At 35.1% G+C, this 24,597-nt stretch overlaps 1 long non-coding RNA gene across 1 annotated transcript; it reads left to right on the forward strand.

The window, feature by feature from the left end:
• The first annotated feature begins 6,839 nt into the window (after window positions 1-6,839).
• LOC127562207 (uncharacterized) lies at window positions 6,840-23,827 on the forward strand. The gene is made up of 2 exons (XR_007953633.1): window positions 6,840-7,041; window positions 22,220-23,827. It is a non-coding gene; the product is annotated as an uncharacterized LOC127562207 (long non-coding RNA).
• Window positions 23,828-24,597: the final 770 nt, after the last annotated feature.

Here is a 24,597-nt window from a genome sequence, read left to right on the forward strand (position 1 = left end):
ATTTAACATAAACTTTAACATATTTAATATATATTGGTCTACCTGCCTTCTGGGGGAGGGGAGGGGAGGAAAGAGAGGAAAAATTGGAACAAAAGGTTTTGCAACTGTGAATGCTGAAAAATTACTCATGCATATAACTTGTAAATAAAAAGCTATAATAAAAAATAGAAAAAAAGCTTGAATATATCATCTAACATTAGAATCAAATTACATTCTCAGTTATATGTATTTAGAAAAAAATTAATATAAGCTAAAAGGTTTCCTTTTTAAGGAATAATAAATAAATAAAGTATTCCTTGGAAATAAATTATCTGATTCATAAATATGGATTCCTTCCAAACCTCATCCATGAACAGTTTTGTAGAGATAAGCTTTATACAGGATAAATTGGAGATAATTAACAGGGGAAGTCACTAGCATTAAAGAGATTCAAGAAAAGACATGGTAAAAGGTGAGATTTTTAATTAGTACTTGAAAGAAAGCAAGAGGAAACTAATGGAGATGAGAAAGAAGAGGATTCCAGATATGGAATATAGTCACTAAAAATGTCCAGAGTCTAAAAATGGAACGACAAAGGGGCCATGGCACTGGATCAGTATACAATGGAATGCATAAAGGTTTGCAATAGTTCATAGATTATTTATTTCCTGCTAAGGTGATCTTTGAAAGTACATTTGAACATATTATCTTCATCTCCATTTAATAAATTCTAATGGCTTTCTATCATCTTAAGGATCAAAGACAGAAACAAATGTCAAAGCTTTTTATAGCTTTCCCCCTCTTACTTTTCCATTCTTCTATGATTGCCCAAAAGAGATGGTTGGAAACCAGAGGTAAACAAACTCTAGACTATTGGCCAAATCCAACTCATTGATTGTTTTTGTAAGGCCTGATGCCCAGAACTGTAGAACAACAAGGAAGTGCGTGTAACTAAATCAACAAGTAAATGATAGAGATACAGAACAATGGAGACTGAATGTGAATCAAAGAATAATATTTTCACCTTTTTTGTTGTTATTTACTTGGTTTTTTCTTTCTTGTGTTTTTTCCCCTTATGATTTGATTTCTCTTGAACAGCATGATGAATATGGAGATAGTTTTAGAAGAAGGTAAGGAGGAAGGGAGGGAGAAAGAGGGGGAAGAAAGGAAAGAATAAGGAGAGGGGAAAAGGGAGAAAGATGTGAGATCAAGGTCAGTAGAGAAGTTGACAAGATAGGCAGATTTGAGAATTGTGTGTAAGAGAAAAACCCATTAAATCCCATGGGAATTGATGAGATCACCAAGTGAAATAGCAAAGAGGAAGAAAAGAAAAGGGCCCATGACAGCATGCTGTGGGACACCTGCAGTTAGAGAGTATAACCAAATAAGGATATAAAAAAGGAGACTTAGAGTGGTCAGCTAGGTAGGAAGAGAATCAGCAGAGTGGTGTCCCGTAAACCTAGAGAGTATCAAGGAGGAAAGGGTGATCAATAGTGTCAAAGTATGAAGCAATATCAAGGAGAATGAGGATAGATTTGGCCTTTGTGTAATTACAAGAAGAAATGGTGCTAACATCCACAATTTTTTTCAAGTAAAACAATTGTTTTATTTTTAGTTTTTATTTTATATCTGTTTCTAAGTATATCAAGGAGAAGAAAGTGATCAACAGAGTTAAATAATGCATGTAGAATACTACTTCACATCCTTCAAGAAGGATGAGGACTAAAAATAGACCATTGGATCTGGCAATTAAAAGATCATTAGCAACTTTGGAGAGAGTAGATTCAGTTGGATGATGGGGTCAGAAGCCAGACTAGAAAGAGTTAAAAATAGATGAAGAAAAAAGCAATGAAATTTTCCTTCAATCTGTTCTTCTCCCAATAGGCATCTATCTATATTTTGTTTCTTTGTTAAAAATAAAAAAGCTGACATCTATTAAGAAAGAGAATTGCAGAAATAGTTTGACCCCTTACTCAATTCAAATTTGGAAAGCAAGTGATAGAAATGGGTATTCTCACCATATTATGAAAAACAATGCCATGAATTAAAATGACTTATTCTAATAGCCGGATTGATTTCAGGCCAAAGTCTTGGTAAATTATCAATAAACAAAGCATTTCAAAGTTTTCCACTCTTTCATAGTAGCTATAGTCAGTAGATATCATCTGAACAAATAGTGGTTTTCAAACTTTCTGATATCTTTATGTTCTTAAAAATTATTGAGGACTCCCCCTGCCAATGTGTTTTTTTGTTTTACATAGGTTATATCCATATTTTCTGTATTTGAAATTAAAATTTTTAATTTTATATAAAAACTATTATGACATCATGGACTTCCTGAAAGATCTTGGGGATTCCCAGGACTCCGTGTATTATATAAACTTTGAGAATGACTGATCTACAGAAATCTGAAAGGTTTGGGATTCAAGACTTTAACTGATAAAGTATGTATACATGTCCTAGAACTGATGATTTATGACTATCTAAGGAGCTCCCCAATAGTTCTACTTCCAGAGGACCTAAGGATAAAATATTGACCCTACTGAACTCTCAGGACAGAACCTTTCCAAATAAGCTCCAGCATCATCAAAATACTTTAGCTAGAAGAAAGAACATAAGATGCATTCTCTCAGGAGATGGAAATTCTATTTACCTTCATAGTTCTGTCATCTGCTCAGTTGTATACCAAGGAGACTGAAACTTTAAACATCAATATCTGGTTGAGACTGAACAAACTCCAGAACTCTTGCTTTCTCAGAAATACACTCGAGTATTAATAGCCATGTCACTCAATGAAGCAAAATCAAAAGGGAAAAAAAAATATGCCTTCCAGATTGCAAACAAGTGCAATAAATGCTGACTTCCTCCCTTGCTGTGTTAAATTGGGTGTTCTGAAATTAAGATGCCACTCCTGAGACATGTAACTGCCTACTTGTACAGGAATGCCAACCAAGCTTTCTAGAGAGTGGATCTGTGTTGAGTGCTGTTGGGAAGATGGGATTCAGATTATACACATGAGACCAAGTTGTTGCAGCTTGGGGACATCCAATAACTGATTGGATAATTCTGAATGCTACAGTTGGAGCCTTCATTTTCTACTTTTGTCACTCTCAGAGAGGGGAATGAAGGAAATTTTAATAGAGCAAGTAACACCTGAGCTGGATCATAAAGGAAAAGGAAGTTTCAACAGTTCAAGAGATTGAAAGGGAATTCATTTCTATCACAGAGGACAGCCTACCAAATACATGGAGTATAACTAGAATATAGAACTCTTCATAAAGGGAATTACTTGAAAAATAATGAAAAGGAAATTGGAGTCAAATTATGGAGATCATTTGAGGACAAGCTAAGGAGTTTGTAGTTTATCCTTTATGTAGAAGGGCATTAAAGATTTTTTTTAACAGGAATGTGATATGACCAGACATGTATATTTAGGAAGACTATTTTGGCAGTCACATAAAAGGGATGAATGGAAAGAGAGAAAGATAGGATTAGAAAGGCCAGTAAAGAGTACAGGCTAGAAGTATAGCAAGAGGACCTGAATCTGGATGACTGTGTGACTGGAAAAGAAAGTGAATTCAACCCAATAATCTTTCCTATACCAGTATGGGAAAAATTATTGGGTTGAATTCACCAAATAGGTTCAACTTACCATATATTTATTATCCACCTTTGAGCCAAGTGTTGTGCTAGATATTCTGAATACAATTAAAAAAAAAAAGGAATCCTTTTTCTCAAGGAGCTCACAATGTAATGGAGAAGAAAACATGTAAACAACTACAAACAAATTGCATATGAAATAAATAGGAGATAATCAGTAGTGGGAAGGCACTAAAATTGAAAGGGATTTGGGGGAAAAAAATTTCCTATAGAAGGTAGAATTTGAAAAAAGTCACAGGAAACAGAAATGAAGTAAGAATGTTTAGGTATGGGGAACAGTTAGTGAAAGAAACAATGAATGTTGTCACACTTTTCCCCACTCTTCTAATAATTACTCTTTAGAATCTAGAAGTTAGAATGATTCTGGTTTCCTTTTTGATAATGGTTTCCTGACTCTCTTTTGCTATCTTCTCCCATTAGAATGGAAGCTCCCTGCGAGTCAGGAATGACTTTGCTTGACTATATTTTTATTCCCAGCCCTTAGTATACTGCCTATAACATAGTAAATCTTACTAAATATCTATTAGTAATTTGGAGAATTATTTTTATGAAGTTGTTGATAGCTTAAATTTTTTGTAAAAATGTATGTCTTCATCCATTAACTACTTATCTAATGGAGAATGATTATTCTTAGTCATATATATGGTGAGTTGACACAAATATCTTTGATATTAAACTTTGAGCAATTGTCTGATGCAAATTTCCCCTCTTCATTTGATAGCTCCTCTTCTTTTTCAACTTGTGTTCATACATGTAATGAATTATTGCTACTTTAAAATTTTTCTATATTTTTACTCTATGGAATAAAACAAACATTTCTATAACATAATAAAAAAGATGATTGCACATGAAACTGAAAACCTTTTATGTATAACTTGCTCTTCCTTTTAGATATATAATAAAGTTATCATGTAAATTTGTTTTTTTTATCTCCCTCTCTCACCCCCCAGTCGGGGTCCCCAAACTACAGCGGTGGGCCAGATGCAGCAGCTGAGGACATTTATCCCCCTCACTCAGGGCTATGAAGTTTCTTTATTTAAAGGCCCACAAAACAAAGTTTTTGTTTTTACTATAGTCTGGCTCTCTAACAGTCTGAGGCACAGTGAACTGGCCCCCTATTTAAAAAGTTTGAGGATCCCTGCTAGAGGTTACTACCATTAGACACAAATATTTGTTTATAAATTCTATCCTTATCAACGAAAAGAGAAATTAGAAAGAACCTTGTTAACTTTCTAGGTACTTTCAGTTCTAAAAATTGAAAATGAAAGTGCACAAATCTCACAAATTATATTATTAGCTTTTTTTTCCCCACAGATAGTTATATAGAAAAATCAACATTTGAAGCAAATCTGAAGGAGTGGATATCTATTCGTTCAGTACTTTTGAAGTTGTTTCTTCCTTTTGGCTCTATTTTTTAAATAATTTGACCTTTTACATTTAAGGACTTATCTATTTGAAGTTTGTTATATGTTGTGAAGAGTCTTCTTAGACTTTTGAGGCGGATGAAACCTGAGAGTGAAGTCCAACCCAAACTAACTGATAAGAGGAAAAGAGTCATAGGACTTTGAGCTAGAAAAGGTTTCAAACACTGTTAGGGACAGGAATATCGATATTAACCTATAAGCTTGGACTTGATTTGGGGACTAAAAGAATGAGTTAATAATAAACAAAAGGAGATTTATTTAGTCCTAGCATAGCAAAAATATTCAATAGGATATAGTGGCACTTTACTTTCTCTAGACCCAACTGTCTCCATTGTGTCCAGTAAGCAGGGTAAGGTGTCCCTTGGTCTTCAGACATTGATTATGTCAGAAGACACCCAGTTCCATGTGAGTGGGACTTTTTAATGTACTTAGGTGATTAGAAAGAGGCATCAAGAGATGTAAAAGTATCTTTTAGGGAAAATGAATTTCTATTGGGGAGAAGGAATTCTGATAAATATCAGTCTGATAAATATTAATACAGAGATTAATTCATCCATCTTCCTCATTTTACAGATGAAGAGAATCCCAGAAAAATTGAGTCAAGTTCCTAAAGTTGGACAGGTAATAAGTGAAAGAAGTAGGATTACAGCCCAGGTCCTTTGACCTTAAATCCCACAATTTATCTTTTATTTTTACCACACTAAGTCAAGGTAATAAGGAAAAGAAGGAAAATAAATCTCAGACACAAAAAACTACTCAAAATTTTAAAAATGTTAAAATGAATTAGAGCTATTTAATTTTTTATTTTTGCAACACAATTAATATGGAAATACAATTTGCATGACATCACATGTATAATGGGTATTATATTGCTTATCTTCACATGTATAACAGTTATAATATTGCTCACCTTCTATCTTCCTCCCACCTTCCCATCTTCTACCCCTTCTTCCTCTCCAATTCATCCTCACTCTCATTAGATAAAGGAAATAGCACTAGGGAGCTAGAGGGAAGGAGAAAATTTAGAATGCAAAATTTTAAAAAATGAATGTGAAACATTAAAACTTCATCATTTACCTGACTGGGGTAGCTTCATAGAAAAGAATAAAAACAAGATAGTTCCTGATTGTGAAAAAATGTATTATCTGTGTGTTATTATTATGCTATTAAATATAATATATAGTATATATTACATATACAATACATATATAGATAGACATAAAGAGATAGATATAAATATGCTTATGTTACTGGTTTTATCTCTATTCTCTTCCATTAATCACATCTTGATTTAAATTTTGAATGTCTATGGGAATATCTTATTTTTGCTTATGAAAAGTTTAGATGGAAAAATATGGATCCTTTATGTAATTTTAGTTCTGAAATTTATAACAGAGAGGGGGAAAAACTTTCTATCCTGAAAACTAATAATGCACTGCTAGACAGAGGTAGGTAACTCTTTTTTTCCCTAGATTAACAATACAAAGGAATCTCTGGATGCCTGTGACAATACCTGCCTCCCACCTCCCCATCCCCCACTCCCTTCTTCCTCTCCAATTCATCTTTACTCTTCATCAGATAAAGGACTTAGCCCTGGGAAATCCTGATGTGTTTGAGTACTAAAACTCCACAGCTGAGTTACAGAGTAACTTCCCCCACTCCCATTCCTCTTAGAAATGATGGGGCTATTCAAACAGGCCAAAGTCCACTGATGGCTACAATAAGATCTATAAAGCAAAGGTTGGAGAGGGCATTAAGAGGAAACCCAGCCTAAAACTGAGGGGGCCTATCCATTACAGACTGGGAACTGGGCTCAGCTCTTCTGGCCTGCAGATGCCTAGGCCATAAGCTATGAGGTCTCCAGTGGCAGCTTTTATGACAGAGCTCCCCGGCTGGTTCCTGTTTTCTGGGATCTTTCTGCCAGTGACTGTACTGCTGTTTCTTCTTATTGCTTACTTCAGGATCAAATTGATGGAGTGTAAGTGAAATATTATTCCAAAGGGGGGGGGAGTGGGGAGGTGAGCTTTGCTCAGTGACAAGTGACATCAGTCCAAAGCAATTCACCCAGCTGAGGACAAAGAACATCTACAATACCTACTTTGATTTACAATTACTTTGCATTAAGCCCTTTTTCAGAATATCTAGAAATTTAATAGAACAGCTTTTAAGAGTTTTAGAACAGGAGATTTCTTAACATATTTATGTCCTGGACACCTTTTCACAATAATTTAAGTACCTAAAATAAAGTCCATAGAATTGCAGAAGAAACCAATTATATTGAAATGAAGAGAATTTTTTTTTTTGCCCCCAGATCCATCAAGACCTAAACTCCTTGAAATCTATCTATGGTTCTCAGAGTTGGGTTAGAAACCCCTATTTTAGAATATATTTCCTAAGGTGATGGACTATGGTAGGGATTCATTAATTGCTGAGACAAAGGAAAACAGAAAGAACAAGCCATAAATCTCTAAACTTCCCAAGCCAGAAGGGAATTTTATGATTAAAACAAACACAAATCCTAGACGATATAAGTTTGTTTTTGTCAAATCACAGGTGTGTATATCCCAGCATTGAAAATGAATATTTATCCCACTGTAATTAAGGCTGTGACTGTGATTTGGTATGCTAAGATAAAATAATAATAATAATAATAATAAATGTTGAGTTATGGGATCCCAAATTTGGGAGGGATTAAAAGACCATCTAGTCTAAACCCTTAATTTTGCAAATGATGAAATTGCCTTAGTTGTAAGGAAGCATTATAAGCATTAGAGTTGAAATTGACTCACCAGGTTCTCTGATTGAAGAATTGGACCTCTTTCCATTAAAACACAATACCTCTAATATATAGGATCTCAATCCTATTTGTGTCATGGGCCCCGTTTTTAAATGCATGAAATAAAATATATAGGATTGCAAAGGAAACCAATTATGTTGAAATAAAGATGGAATTTTTTGTAACCAAGTTCATAGACTTCCTTTAAGTCTATTCACAGGCTCCAGGAAACTCTCTGCTGAAAATCTTCATTAATATATGTTTATAAATCTGTGTATATAGGTACATATACAATGGTTACTATTTTGGTCATAATTTGCTAACATTAAGGATTTAAGATTAGGAGGTTATCACTGTTAAAACTTTCTAATATGGACAATCTGTCACTAAAGTGTTACATTTCCTTAATCCAAATGATGTCTCCCAGTGAACAATTATATTTCTTTACCTGACATAGGAATATAAGAATTGTCTTAATTACTTAATTCTGTAGCATAAAATATAAACTTGAAATTCAAGTCATATCAGGAGATAAAAAATGTAGATAATTGAATCATAATTGAATATAACATTGAATATCCTCAAATATCTCTTTTGTTTTTCATTTTATCTCATTTATACAAACAGTTATCTTGTTGAATGGCCCATGTTGATGCAACCAAACTGTGTGTGATATTTGTGCTACTTCCTCCTAATAGGCCACTTTGGGCATCACCATTTCCAAGACCAACCTATTAGTTGTTTGACCATTCAGACATTCATTATCATTGAGCCCTGGAGAAGAATTGTGGGAAAAGGGAATAGAAAATAGAAAACACCAGTCATTTCCCCCTCAGAACCTCCAAATCAATTCAACAGCTACACAGGGCAAACAGTCTCCTTTCTAAGTCTCTTTTTCAAAGTTACTAAAATAGGAGCTATCATTCATGTGTAGCCCAGTCTTTCTTGCATCTAGATGGCCCCAAGGAATGGTATAAAGGATGAACATGTCATAGTCAATGACAATACTTTTATCTGTCCCATTTTTTTTTCTCCAGCTGACTCTTTGGCTAGATTAAAAAAAATACAAAAACCCTCAACCTCTCTGAAAATCTACCAAGCATTAAATAAGGCATGCAACATGCCAAAAAAGCCTTATGGACTTCAAGGTCAATGATCTCTATGTGATGGCTAAAATAGGTCAGCTAATTCAGTGTGACACCAGGGTACTGGGGCTCATACAGACAGGCTCTTCTTATGACATTGAATCTTAGTTTTTACTAAGAATCTAGGCAATATAATGGGAGAAAAATCTTGCAGTATAAAATATCATCTCCCCATGAGAGTACTGTACTTTTATTTAGACATTTACCTCTTAAAAATACTCAAAGCATAGTCCCTTTAGGATGCTATGGACAATGGTAAGTATTGTAAGTTGCTAATGAGAAGGAAGGAAGGAAGGAAAGAAGGAAGGAAGGAAGGATAGAAGGAAGGAAGGAAGGAATGGGTAAAGGCAAAGACAAAGGCGAGGGAAAAGGGAAGGTGAAGGTGAGGAAAAAGGGAAGGCGAAAGTGAGGAAAAAAGGGAAAGAAAAGAAAAAGGGAAGGGAAAGAAAGGAAAGGAAAAGAAAGGAAAAAAGGAAGGAAAGGGAAGGGAAGAGAAGGAAGGATGGGAGGAAGGAAGGGAAGAAGTAAAGGAGAAAGGGGTATAGGGAGGAGAAAGGAAGGAGAGAGAAGGAAATCAGGCTGGAGATAGGAAGGAAGGAATGAATGATTAAATACCAACTATAAACTTGTCATGGTGCTCATAACAACCCTGGAAGTTAAGTATTGTTATTGTCTTCATTTTACACTTGGCAAAACTGAGGTAAAATGACCCACTAAGGGTCACACAGCTAGTAAGTATCTAAGGCTAAATTTGAATTTAGGGCTTCTTCCAAGCTCCAGGCTCTATCCAGAATGAATAGGAAGAGTATTGTGTGATGCCTCTAAATAAGGATGGGGCAAAGGGTTAAGGATTGAAATTACTGCAACTCAGGGAAAACAGTCAGATCCCTTTCATCTCACTTTCTCAATCTCTTTGCATTTATCTATCTATTTATCTATCTGTTTTATATGTATTTTTGTATGTTATTGAACAGGTCACTTAACTTTGTTTGCCTCAGTTTCCTTATCCATCAAATGAGCTAGAGCGTAAATCGCAAACCACTCCAGTATCTTTGCCAATATAATTCCATAATCATGAATAGTTGTATGCAATTGAAGTGACTGAAGAATAACAAAGTATTTTTTATTTATCTATACACGTATATATTGCCTGGTCCAAATAAATGGTTAATTCCCCAAAAGAAAGGAATTTTTTGTGTTTTTTTTTTGGTATGCCCAACACCTCACATAGTGCCTGGTAAATAATAAAGATTTATTAAATGTTTGCCAATTAATTGATTTGCTGAGTAGTTAGTTTAATTGATTTTTCTGCTTATCCTGGGGGCTAACTATTCTTGAATTATTAACTCTTCCTATCTACCAGATATAGAGATAGATATTATATTTCTCATTTGGTTGGTTTGGCTTGGTTCTCATTTGCTACTACTGAAGTACCGTGTCTCAATTATCAGAGCTGTCCATGACCTATGGGGTATGGGACTGCCTGGAGAGGCAGGGTGAACTGCTGATAACACTACTCTTGCCTTTGTACAAATCTGAGGATTTTTCTCTTGCTTGCTTGGCCAAGAATACTGAAAGACTCTTCATATCTGGGAGATCCAGGCTTAAAATGTGATACCTGTGCCTGACTGATGATGTGGCTGGCACCATGGAAGAGATTTTCCTCCTTGAGCTCCTGAGGCCCTGGCTCACTTTGGAAAGTCACAGGAAGGCAGGCAGTCCACTAGTATTTTTAAGTACTTACAAAATATCTTAGCACATTTGTCTAAGTGCTGGGTATACAGTTATAAGTAGAAACAAAGATAGTGCGTGTCCTTAAGGAGCTTACATTCAAATGTCTAAAGACAACACAGAAAAGGAAGATAAATAATAGGGCAGAGAATAATGGTCAAGGGGCATAGTAGAGAAAATCTAGAATTCAGTCTGTAAAGGAATGAGATATCCCTAGCTTAGCTGCCCTCCTTAATTGGAAGTTCTGGGAGGAAGTTTCTAATCAAAGGGGGATGGGGGGAAGGATACTCCAGTGTGTGGATTCCAATGCTGAACTGAGGCTTTGAGGTAAAGACTGGTACCTGATAGTAGCAGGGAAGCCAGAGGAGTGCCAAGTCAACAGAGCAGCTGTTTCTGGAATGAAGTTGTCAAAATCTTGACTATCAGTACATCAGAGTTTCAGATGCATGATGGCCAAAGATGCCATGCATTCAAAGCCATGTCTTCCCTTCTCCCATACTGAGTAGACCAAAGCAGTTTGTTGGCTTGAGGTAATTCACCATGGGTGATTCATTCCAAAATGCTAAATCAGACACCTTGTCCCTAATTTGTCTCATGTCTTCCCTTCCTTATATTTGAAAAAAAATTATTGAAATATTCCAATTTAAATTCCATTTCCCTCAGGAAGTCTTCCCTGCCTCCACATTGGACAGGTATATCACTCTACTTGTATTCCATTAGGCCTTGAGTGAAGCAGTATGAAGAAGTAAGATATGAAGAAGATGAAGCAGATGATGGATAGAGCAGAGATATTCTGATAAGCGTTTAACAGCTGACTCTCCAGGAAGGGACAGGTAGAGGGGCAGGAAGTACACATTTTTAAATTTAATTTACATTATTAATATTTTCTCCATCACTTCCTTAAGTATAGAAATCAACCAAACAATAAATCAAACCCTAATTCATAACATTTGTTGATTTCTGGTATGTAAATGTTCATACTAAACATTTAATAGGCTCAGTCATATGAGTTGGCTTCAGCATGCCACAGTTAGAGAGCCAGTCTTGGGTAAAAATGGTTAATATTTATATAGTGCCTAATATGTGACTGAGACTGTGCTAAATCACTTTATAAATATTATATCTTTTGACTCAAAACAACCTTAAGAGGTATTATCACCCCTATTTTATTGGGGTGAGATGAGAATGAGAAAACTGAGGCGAGTAGAGGTTAAGTGCCTTGCCCAGGACCCACAGTTAAGTATCTGAAGTCAAATGGCCTTCTGGATTCCAGGCCTGGCCACATAGCTACATGGTTGCAGGGGTCCTCAAACTTTTTAAATAGGGGGCCAGTTCATTGTCCCTCAGACTGTTGGAGGGCCAGATTATAGTAAAAACAAAAACTTTGTTTTGTGGGCCTTTAAATAAAGAAATTTCATAGCCCTGGGTGAGGGGGATAAACGTCCTCAGCCACTGCATCTGGCCTGCGGGCCGTAGTTTGAGGACCCCTGATAGAGGCAAGAAGATTTAGGTTTAATTCCTGCCCCTTACACATACTGGCTGTATGACTCTTAGTGTTCATTTTTTTTGTGTCCAGGACTCCTTTGATAGTCTGATGAAATCTACGAACCCTCTTTTCAAAATGTTTTATAATGTATAAAATATGCGAAATTACAACAGAAACATTATATTGAAATTAAATTATCAATACATTTTTTTCAACAAAAAAAGTTCATGGAATCTGTGGTAATACCCTTCTTCTAAGACTATAAGTTGTTGAGAAGGTGAATTAATAGCGGGAATTTCCATATTCTAGAAGTTCCTTATATTAATTGAAATCACAGGTCCAGTCCCTAAGTCATGCAATGTATTCAATTTAGTATTATACATATATATGTATGTGTGTGTGTATGTATATATAGTCTATGTGTTTCATTCCCACTAATGACTATGGCATTGTCTCCTTGCATTTTCTCTAGAATCTGGCACAGGACTTTTACCCATTGTAAATAGTGAATGACTAATGAATTTTTAGAACTCAAGATGGGTGGCAAAAATGCTCAGGAAGAAACTTTTTACTCCTTAAAGCATCCCATTCCTTTCTCTACGATCTTCATTTTTGTTTTGCTACATTGTAAGCAATGTAAGGCTTAACTAGATTTAGTCAGAAATTCAGCAAATGAGGGACCCCAATTCTTTGAGTAAAATAGCTATTTTTTCATACCGAGTACACTGGGTATATCTATCCAAGCCAAAGTCCCTATCTGTCTACCATAATCAGGGCTAGAGTTTCATTTGCCTGAGGAAAGTAACCTTTAATATTATAGCATCAGAAAAAGGCATCTGGCAAAACTGATAAAGGCAGACAACCTCCTCCATTGCAGAGCTTTGGTCAGTGAGGTGCCAAGTCAAAGAGACTATCAGAATGGTCCCATTTTCTCCATCTTGAATCCATTCAAGCTAGAACTAAGCATTCAGTTAGTAGGGCTTTTCAAAAAGCTGAGAAATAACCTTGGAGCTGAGTGACATTCTATCTTATCACTGTTTTATATTTTCTCACTCTCTATGCCTTCCTCCATAAAACCACACAACTCTAATGAAATCAAAAAGATCTTGGGATCATAAATTGAGAGGAAGAAGGGATAATCCAGACTATTGAGCCCAATGTGCATATAATGTGCACCTGAAGTTTCTTAGTGAGCAATTAGGTATCCAAGTAAATAAAGCACTGGATCTGTAATCAGGAAGATCCCACTTCAAATCTGGTCTCAGTCACTCATAAGCTATGTGACCCTGGGCAAGTCACTTTTAACTCTTTTTGCCTCAGTTTCCTCATCTGTCAAATGAGCTGAAGAAAAAAATGGTAAACCACTCTAATGTCTTTGCCAAGAAAATCCCAAATAGGATAATCAAGAGTAGGACACAAATGAAATAACTACAAATGTGCTAGGAACTGTGACAAATGTTGGGGATATAAAGAAATATCACCATTTCCTTTCAAGGAGTTTCCATTCTACCAAGGGGTTTCCATCCCACTGTTGGAGATGCAGCAGATTTAGGGGTTGGATTAGGCAGTTTTTAGGATCCATTGCAACTTTGAGACTTTTTGGTTCTGAGGTGTTATGTTTATTCTCTCAACTTTCTCCCAAAACAAGATGAGCCCTAAGAGCTCTGACCAAATTCTTAAAATAACATCCTTATACATGGCACAATATTGTAATAAAAACACTAGAATAAGCTGATGTTTGAGATCTATGTTTAAAGCCAGGTTCTATCCTTTTGCTTCTTGTACCAGGAGAAAAAACTTTTTCTTTGGACATCAGTCCAAATGGAAGGGGTCGAGTTAAATAGTCTTTGAGCATCCTTTCCCCTCCAGATCCATGGGCTTATGTATATAAGAAAATTGGCTGATGGAAAGGCCTTTGAAAACTGGCATGTGGTGTGTTAGCAGTGAGATAAGGGGTGTGAGGTGGTGCGATTGTAAACTATTCTTATTATGCAATTAATAAGTAGCCTGTCCATAAGCTGAACTAGGGCTAGCTGTTCCTTCATCTGAAGGCTCTGGAAGAATATAAAGCTTTAACTGCCATTTGCTTTATGGACCTTTTCCCTAAAGGCAAGAAGTAACAGCTTCTTCAGTCTCAGGGCAAATGAGATCATTCAGCCTAAAATAAAATATCACCAGTTTGTATCTCTATATAGCACCTTCCATTTCAGGATCCCAAACAGATGGTCAAACGTTATCTTGTTAATCTTCAAAACAGGGTTGTGACAAGTGCAATCATACCCTTTTTGTCACTGTAAAGAGTGTTCCATAGACAGATTAGCTGGCTTGTCAAAGAAGTTGATGGCTTCGGGTGGGAGCACAAAACATAGAAGCTTTGAATTCTAACCAGAAAACAGCCTGTCTCTCTCCTCTATGTATGTCCAAATCCATCAGACCAGAGAGGCGAAGCATTTGAAGGTCTGATAGGAAGCATGTGAAGACAGTGTAATTATTCAACATTAATCCTACCACTTCAAATCTTAGGAGCTAATGAGGCATGTAAATTTAATTAGAAACAGAAAATATTTAATTAATTAATTTGGTGGGGGGAGGAAGTAAGAAAGATAATTTTGTGAGTTGCTGGGCTTGTCACTGTTGCTCCCACCCATTCGCCTTGACGAATGAAGTAGCTTTTGGGTTTGCAATGCAGAGTGCCTAAAAGTCCCTGAACCAAGCCTTTTCACCAACAAATGCAAAGGCTATATTTGGTCCGCCATTCTTTCTTTCTTTCTTTCTTTTTTCATTATAAATGCTTTTTATTTACAAGTTATATGCATGGATAATTTTACAGCATCGACAATTGCCAAACCTTTTGTTCCAATTTTTCCCTTCCTTCCCCCCATCCCCTCCCCGGGATGGCAGGTTGACCCATACATGTTAAATATGTTAAAATCTGCCATTCTTTTTAATGCTGCCAAGATTTCTGTGCCTGTACCCTGCAGCCATCCCAAAACATCTAAAATCTTGATTTAAAAAAAAATCAAAACACTCATTTTATAGGTTACTAAAGAATCAAAGAAGTCCACAATTAGTAATCATCATCAAAGTGTGAGTATGGAGCTGTGTTCAGCATTGAATAAGGCTAATAACTTCAGCAATTTACTCTCTAAAATAGATAACACTGCTATAGACATATATGAATAGTTGATTTGTCACTCAGACACATGAATAAATATTAGATTTCATCAGTAAAATAAGGCATGAACAAATGCAAAGTTAAAATTAATACTGAATAAGTATTTCCATGAAGTACAGTGGATTCTGGGGCATGGTTGTTTAGGAGTGGTGGTGTTATTTAGTCATATAACATATACAATGACTCTTTGTGACCCATTTGCAGTTTTCTTGGCAAAGATTCTAGAGTGGTTTGTCATTTCTTTCTCCAGCTCGATTTACAAATGAGGAACTGAAGCACATAGCATTAAATAATTTGCCCAGAATTACATAGCTAGGAAATGTCTAAAGGTGGATTTGAACTCAGGTTTTCCTAACTCTAAGCCCAATACTCTAGCTACTATATTGCCCAGAGTTATGAGTGCAAAAATTTAAAAGTCCTTGGCTTGAATATCTAAATAAACAATATATCGTTATAAATAAATACAACTTGGCTCCCATAGCAGCTGAGAATCATTAACTCTTAACATTGAACAACTTAAAGGGAATTAGGCTTTTAAAAAAGACTGGGAGGGATGTGTCAAGCTATTTTCTAAATAACATGTAGTTTCAACACAGGTATTCATTTAAGGATGAGAGCTACAAAATAAGGACCAAAAAGAGTAATGGAGACCTAGTTACCAAAAATTTAAATAGATCATGTATTCCATGATTCTGTCACCATGAAATCTAAATGATCATATTCAGAATTTGGCTTCAAATCCCTTTATCATTCTATTCCATTTAATCCATTTCTTCATCCTTCCCCTTATGATTCGAGTCTTTGTGCTTACTGTGACTTTGGAACTTTCCTAGGTCATCATCCTTGCTCTGATTTCTCAATTTTAATCCTATACTTAACCAGTTCAATCACATGCTGTTTTCTACACATGAATTCCTTGTCCCTTTGTCTTATTGCTACTCATATCTTGCCAAATCTGCCTTACCTTCTCTTACTCTTCTACTACTAAATAGCAATGTAAGAAATCATATCTGTGCTGTGTATAACAGAGCTCACTCCAAATCTATTTTACTTCTGGTCTATCACAACATATAAGTTGGTCTTTTTATTCTCCTTTAATTAATTATTAAATTTCCCAAACAGTCTATTTCCTCAGTTTTCCCATACCTCTTTCTCCTACTCGGCGTAGGATCTTACTTCATCCCTTATTTAAAGGCTATTTCCTTTGGATTCCTTGCTTATAGCTCAAAAGCCTTGTATTGTCATTTTTTTTCCTCCAGTTTCTGATCAAGAGGTATTTTTATTCCCATTACTTCCTGTTTCCTTTCTCATAAAATCTCATTAAATTTTAATTTTTCCCCATTAGATGTTTTTTCTGCTGTGTAAAAACATATGTAGAGATATCAAGGTAGCACAGTGGATAAAAACACTGGATCTCAAGTCAGGGATACTTGAGTCCAAATCCCATCTCAGATACTAGCCCACTAGAACTGGACAAGTCATTTAATTGCTCTCTGCTTTAGATTCCTCATCCATAAAACTGAGATAATAACAGCATCTTCTTAATGCTCCCAAGATGCCTAAACTTTTAAGGGGCCATCATTCTAAGTCTAGAAATCTCTAAGATGGTGATTTTTTTAAATATAAAATTAAGCACTTGTTTAAATATTAGTAAATAACCAAGGGCAGAATGGAGTAAAAAAAAAAAAAAACACTCAGCTGAGCCCATTCAATATTACCCTCCAAAAACATCTCAAATCCAATTCTGGAGTGCCAGAGCCAACAGAAGGTCAGAGTGGGGCATTCTTCCAGCCCCAAACAATTTAGAGTTCAAAAAAATCTATGATATTGGGCTGGAGACCATATGGATAACATATCAGTGGTAAGACTAGGTAGTGGTGGCAGAAATAGCAGCAGCTTCAAGAGTTCCCAAGTCAGAGATGGTAATGGGACCTGGCAATTGGTCAAAAAGAGACAAGAGGAGACTCCTGGGCATAAGACCAGATACTATTTGGCAACTCCGTTGCCTTTATTCATTTCTGAATCAGGTTTCAAGAGCGGGGAGGAGTTTGCGTGGCTATTATGGATTTTTGAATAAAATTTGTTTCTATCCTTAATCATAATAATTTCTAAAAGAAAATGATAATGGAAATCCCTGTGATCACATATATAATAATACTCAATATATACATAGGATATGTCCTACATATATACATACGTATATATATATATACACACACACATACCTGTATATGCATATATATATATACATAACTATATGTGTGTGTATATGAATCACAAACCTATACATTACATCATATAAGTACACATTACATATAAACACAATAAATAATATACACATTATACATATGCTACATGTATACATAGTCTCCAGATCAACCTCATCTCTTGCCTTAGAAGAAGAAGAGTAAAACCATTCCTTCAGTTCTCCAGACCTGTTTTCCCATCTGCACTACCCAAAGCTCAGAATCCAACTATCCAACCTAAGGCCAACTCCCATGGAGAAAATCACAAAAATGTGCTGATTGTGTCCATTACAAATTTATTAAATAACTTCAGCTGGGTCCTCTCTGCTGCAGGATAATCTTTTTACACTTCCCTAATTAATTCACTATACTACTTTCCTACAGCATCTTTCCTAAATCTTTTTATTCATCCTCAACCTTCTCATGTTTCCATTTTCCCCAATCCTCTCAGCTGAGAACTTTGTCTCATGTTTGTATTTTTTTAAATCCTCATCTCATATCACACAGATACTTTCTGCCAATATCCCCTCTTTTACCCTGCTTTCCATGATAAGATTGTCCTTCTTATCAAGGCAAACCCTTTTACATATCTCATAGACATCTTAAAGTCAGCATTTTAAAAATTGTTCAAAAACTGAACTTTTTTCCCCAAAACTCTTCCCTTTTGTTAATTTTCCTATTACTACTGAGAACGCCATTTTAAAGTTAATTTTACCTTTATATGTATTTTGTTGACATATACACATAATATATATAAACATATGTATATATGTATGTATAGAACACTATTAAATAGTATCTAGCACTATAATATAATGTACTACATTGAATAGCTATATACGTTAATAGAGGAAACACTATATTGATATTAAATATGAAATCTACTATATAAAATATGGAAAAGATTATACATAGTCTTTTGTGCTGCTCTCTGATTATATGTCATGCATATAAGTCATATTTCCATGACAAAGTTCTCCACAAGCAGAAACTATATTTTCTTCCTCCGTCTCCCTGACAGCATTTTGCACAAAGTTGGTTGGTCATAAATTGACTCCTAGAAAAAGATTTGTTGATGTCTTTAGACTTTGTCTGATTACTATCTTGTCCCTTTACATTCCATTCTATTTCCTATCATTGTGCCTTTGCCTAAGTTGCCTAGACTTAGAATCCCTTTGCATTTATACTTCTGATTTGGGCTACACCATCTCATAATTCCCTATCTGTTGCCTTGAAATCCATCAATCACTCAATTAACATTTATTAAATGCCTAATGTGTACCAGGTACTATGTTACATTCTAAGAATAAATTCACCAAAGGACAGAACACCAGAGGTGACAGAACCTTCAAATATATTATTGATTTTCTTCATTTTAATAGCAAAAGAACAAAAGGTCCTAAGATTAAATGATTAATTAGGCTGTTTTTTTTATCCTTGAGTTCAAAGCACTTTTCATTTCTCCAACCACTTCATTCAATCAATTACCAATCTTTAATAGGATCATAAAATAATAGATTTAAAATTGGTCAGGACTTGAGGGCAGGGCTGGTTTATTGTTCAGTCTTTTTTGGAACTTAGACCCTTGTAGGATTGAGCAAAATCATTAGGTTGAAATGAATTGAACAACCTCTATGTCCTAGATTATAAGAAAGATGGGAGTGAGTGAGTAACGGTTCTATGACTTGCTTGAAGATGAATCAATTTTAATCTGCTAATGAGAAGATGAGATTCCACAGTGAGGTGCCTTTTTTGATGTGTTTTACAAAGAGCTTTTATGTCTGGATATTAAAATTTTGATGCTGCATTTCTCTTTTTTCCTTTTTTTAGTCTCTAAAGTCTAGATTGGTGATTTCATGTTTAGATTAAGATGATTTCAGGCTTCTCCTTGTATTTATAAAATCAATGAACAATGTCAAAGAGAGCAAGAAAAGATGTTAAAATTATCCTTGCAATCACCCTGTTTCCTCTCTGCTGTCTCTCATCCCTTCATCCTGCCCAACCCCCATTCCATCAGTAGGTCTTACCTCTACTCTCTCTACTTATGTAAATTCTATCCCTGCTCTGGCTTTGGTCATCTTGCTTTAAAAAAATTATAAGTATTCATAATACCAGCACTTTATTTGATCAAAACAAAACATAAAAAAACTAAAACCCTCTATCATAAATATGCATAATCCAGCAAAATAAATTCCCATATTAACCATACCTGAAAATATATCTCTTTTTCCATTTTAAGTTTATCATCTCTCTGGCAGGAGGTAAGTACCATGTTTCATCTTCAATCTTCTAGACTTGTAGGTTTATCATAACATTAATCACAATTCTAAAAGCTTTAAAATTGCTTTTCTTTCTAATGTTGTCATTGTATAAATTGTTCCTATGGTTCAACTCACTTTGTTTTCTATCAGCTCAGAAGTCTTCCTTTTTTTTTCTCTGACACTATTTCATTTTAATTATGTCAAATAATTTTCTATTATATCCATATACTATTAATATTTCTATAAATATTATATATGGAGGCAGCAAGGTGGTTCAATGGATACAGTACTGGGCCTGGAGATACTGAATTCAAATCTGGTCTCAGACACCAGTTTTGTGACTCTGGGAAACTCACATAATCTCTGCTAATCTACTAGAAAAAGAAATGGCAAACCACTTCAGTATCTTAGCCAAGAAAAACCTCATAGATAACATGTTCTACAAGGTTACAGAGAATTAGACACAACTGAATGACTGAATAATAAATAATTTGTTTGTGTATACTCAGATATATAGATATAGATATGTGTGTATAATACATATATAAGCATTTATATGTGTATATATGTACATTATGTAATATATGTATATGTATATACATACATATTTAGGATTTAATATTCTTAAAGATTAGGACTAATTATATTACTTCTCTATTTTAGGTAAATAGCATTTTATTTTTTATCAATTACATGTAAATGTCATTTTCAGCATTCATTTTTATAAGATTATAAATTAAAAAATTTTCTCCCTCCTTTGTCCCCTCCCCAAGACATCAAGCAATCTGATATATTTTAATGTGCAATCATGTTAAACATATTCCCATATTATTCATATTGTAAAAGAAGAAATGGAACAAAAGTAAAAAAAAAATTTCTTCTTAAGAAACTCCAGCAGTTCCTAATTGCCCTTAGGCTCAAATACAAACTTGTATAGTTTGCATGTAAAGTCCTTTCCAATACCACTCCAACTTACCTGTTCTCCTTTGTTTAATGAACATCAGTTTCCTTACTAATTTGCCTTTTCTCCTTTGTTTAATTAACGTTAGTTTCCTTTTTATGATCTACATTCTAGCCAAAGTGATCTATTTGCAGTTCTCTATATGCAACAATATCTCCCATTCCTTTGCCTTTGAAAAGGTTTTAAATTTTGCTTGTATATCAATACTTTATAAATGATTAATTAACCAGATGCCCTTGACTTATTCTTCCTTTTCCACATAGCCTCACTCATTGGGCAATCTTCCTAATATCTGTCATTTAATTCCCTACCCCTTTATTCAGTGTTTACCTTAGATGATTCTTCCTGTACTAAGCTTTTTTTGTACTAAGCCAGATCAGGAAAAAAAAATTAACAATCTTTGAAAAACAAAAACAAACCTGAACCTTCAAAAAATTGGCCCTCCAAAGTTCACCTTATCAGGATTTTTTTTTAATTATGTTTTTCAGCAATTTCAGCAATTCTTGAGTTCATCCGTAGGCTGTTGGAGGGCAGGACAATTCTGTTCTGAACCTAAACATCAGGATTTTTTTAAAATTTTAATTTAATTTTATTTAATAATAACTTTGTATTGACAGAATCCATGCCAGGGTAATTTTTTACAACATTATCCCTTGCACTCGCTTATGTTTCGGTTTTTTCCCCTCCCTCCCTCCACCCCCCCCCCAAGATGGCAAGCAGTCCTATATATGTTAAATATGCTAAACATCAGGATTAACCTAAAGTTAATATTGTATGTTAATATTTTATGATATGTTAATATTCTATGATAAAGGTGAAATGTATTTAAGAAGGGGAATAATGAAGAAGATTGTGATAGATGAGCTAAGAAGATAAAAAGGGCTTGGAAGAGCTAATAATTTTAATACAGTCTGTGATGATCAAACTAGAGGAAAGGAAAGAGGGCTTGAACCCCAGACAAAATGATTTGTTTGGGGGTTAAAAGACAGGGGAAATTTGGCTATGAACAAATACAATATGAACAGGCAGGATTGAATGTCATTTGATAACGCAAAGAATTCTAACAAACATAAATTGCAATTAGCAGGCAGCAGTTCTTTTGTCTTTGGTAATCTCAAGCCCATTCTTTAGAAAAGTGACTAATTTCTATTGGGAAAGGATGGGGAGGGAATGAAGAGAGAGGGGAAAGAGAGTATACCAATTTGTCCATTTCAGCATGTTAAGGATGCATAATGAGCCTGAGCATGCTCTGGAGACCCAGGCACTGGCATAATTCTGACCTGGAACCTCAGGGCCAGCGGTGTCTGGATTCTATCTGCTTAGTCATTAACAACTCAGCTCTGTGATTCAGCCAGCACTTTCTGTTCTCTCCAAGGTAACAATGACGATTCCCTCTCTACAGCTAATGCAGAAGTGGCCCAGGCTTCTGATCCCCGAGACATTAACCAAGATGACTATCTCCAGGACCAGAGACTGAAGCAACATGACGTTCCGAGATCAGCCACAAAAACAAAATGCGTTTGAAGGGATGCATGCTAGACTGGCAGATAACCAGCAACAAATTGCTGACATCTAGGTATATAAAACAAAACCTCAAGGGAAACAGGATGGTAAGAGGTTTGTCCTATTTGCCATCCAGCACATGCACAGCGACTGTCATCCATAGAGCCTCATTGCTTCATTTTATCTTCTGGGAGATGCAGCTAAACAACAGCTTTCCTGATTCATCATCAACAGTGGTTTACTAAAATACAGTGTGAATTTTTAACAAGAATTCTCCCTCTTTCTTCAATATTTGGCTCCAGGGAAGAAAACATCTAATGAGTCTGTGTGAGTTTGGTGGTTTTATAACTCCCAGGGACAAGTGTAATTATACACAATATTTACAGAATACTATTCATGCTGAAGAGTCTCAATGGAGTGGTTTTTTAAAACGTATATATGCACATATATAGACAGATATATACATATGTCCATGTATATCCTTGAATTAATATTTTCATCATCTAAAAGATGCACAACATACTACTTTGATTTTACTTGTGAAGAAAATGTGACAGCAAGATCAAATATCTTGCAAAAGATGACAAAGTCAGAAAGAACTTCATGAAGAACCCATATCCAAGGCCAGACCTGACATTTCCTCTCCTGTGTTAAACTTCTATCAAATATCATTTTATTTCAATAGCAGTATTACAATCTTGCTACATGTATCTTTTTCCTTTGTGCTTTTAAATAAATTAGAACAATGAAAAAATAAAGGAATTCCCCAAAATATGTGAAATTTCTCCACAGTAAATGGATCACTTCCGTTAACTGTAGTCTCCAGTATGTGATAATCCAATCCCAAATCATAGCATCCTAAAGTTTGATGAGAAATTATCATGTTTTGAGGATTGGTGATAGAAAGGCAGGAGGACACCCACAACATTCATGAAAGAAAAAACAGAAGTTCTGCCTCTTAAATAGAAAATCTGGAAGGTTCATTCCAAATATGGCAGCTGGTAAGTGGCTAGCATATAGTATGTATTTAATAGAATTGGTGAGCTGACTTTATTGAATTGAAAGCTTCTCACAATTTTTCTAATTACCATTGAATGGATTTTTTTTAATGCTGCCATTAAGTGTCAATCTCAACCCAATCCAAGCTCTGTACAATGAATCATTCATTAGACTGGTTGAGAAAGTTATTTACATTTCTGACATGGCTTTCAGTAACATGGGTCACAAGGGTTTTGAGTCTCAGGATGACAGTAATTTTACAAAAGAGAAGAAATATTATTTTTGAAAGGAATCTCTAGCCTCACTTTATCCCAATAGTAACTGATGGAGTTATAGAATTTTAGAGCAGGAAGGGAATTGAAGAGTATTTAATAACATGATGTTTTTTTTTCCTTTGGTGCATTCTTCAAATATATCCACTGAGCAATTAGTCCCCATTTACACTTCTTGAATAATATAAAACTCACTGTTAAACTGGAAAGTCTCATTTCTGTGTTTTATTAATGCTGGGCTACAATGAAAATGTCTACTGGGGTTTTAAGACTAGGGTTATTTAGAATAACAGTGTTCACGCCATATGGAAGGAATCGCAATATTCTTTCAATTCTGGGAAAGATCTCATTTTAGCCCCTGGTGGAAATCAGCTTATTTAAAAATGCTTCCGTTAACAGAAGGCAAAGAAGATAGTATCTTATTCCTATTCCAAGCAGCTGCCAGCCAAATCTGTAGCTCAGTCATGGTGTTACTATGTTTCCAATATAAATTATAAGAAGAATGGAAGCCCATTCCTTAATTTTCATATATGTATATAAAAATTTCACCTCTGCAGGGCAAGAAAAATATGTCAAGATATATCTTGGCCAGGGATGAAACAGAAGTCTTTTAAATATGTTTTCTCAGCAATAGGCTTAATTTTATGGTTTCAAATGACATCTGGCTTTCTCTAGTCTCATACTGAACAAGGAAAAACAATTCCTTCTGAAATCAATTCATAAATATTTTATTGTTGTAGGACTATAAGCTGCAAAATGCCACCGTTTTTCAATGAAAAGCAAGTAAGTCCAAAGTGTTCCATTGTTATCTCTATTTGTAATCACCATAAGAAATTATGCAAAGTATTTAGGGACCATACAGAAGAAACTATTGGAGGGAGGGAGCAGCTACATATACATTCTGCAGCCTTTGATGTTCATAGTTCTTAAACATAAGAACTCATATCGCTTAGGATGAATTGGTGAGGTCAAAGTGCTT

This window comes from Antechinus flavipes, chromosome 4 (genome assembly GCF_016432865.1).
Source record: "Antechinus flavipes isolate AdamAnt ecotype Samford, QLD, Australia chromosome 4, AdamAnt_v2, whole genome shotgun sequence".
NCBI lineage: Eukaryota > Metazoa > Chordata > Mammalia > Dasyuromorphia > Dasyuridae > Antechinus > Antechinus flavipes.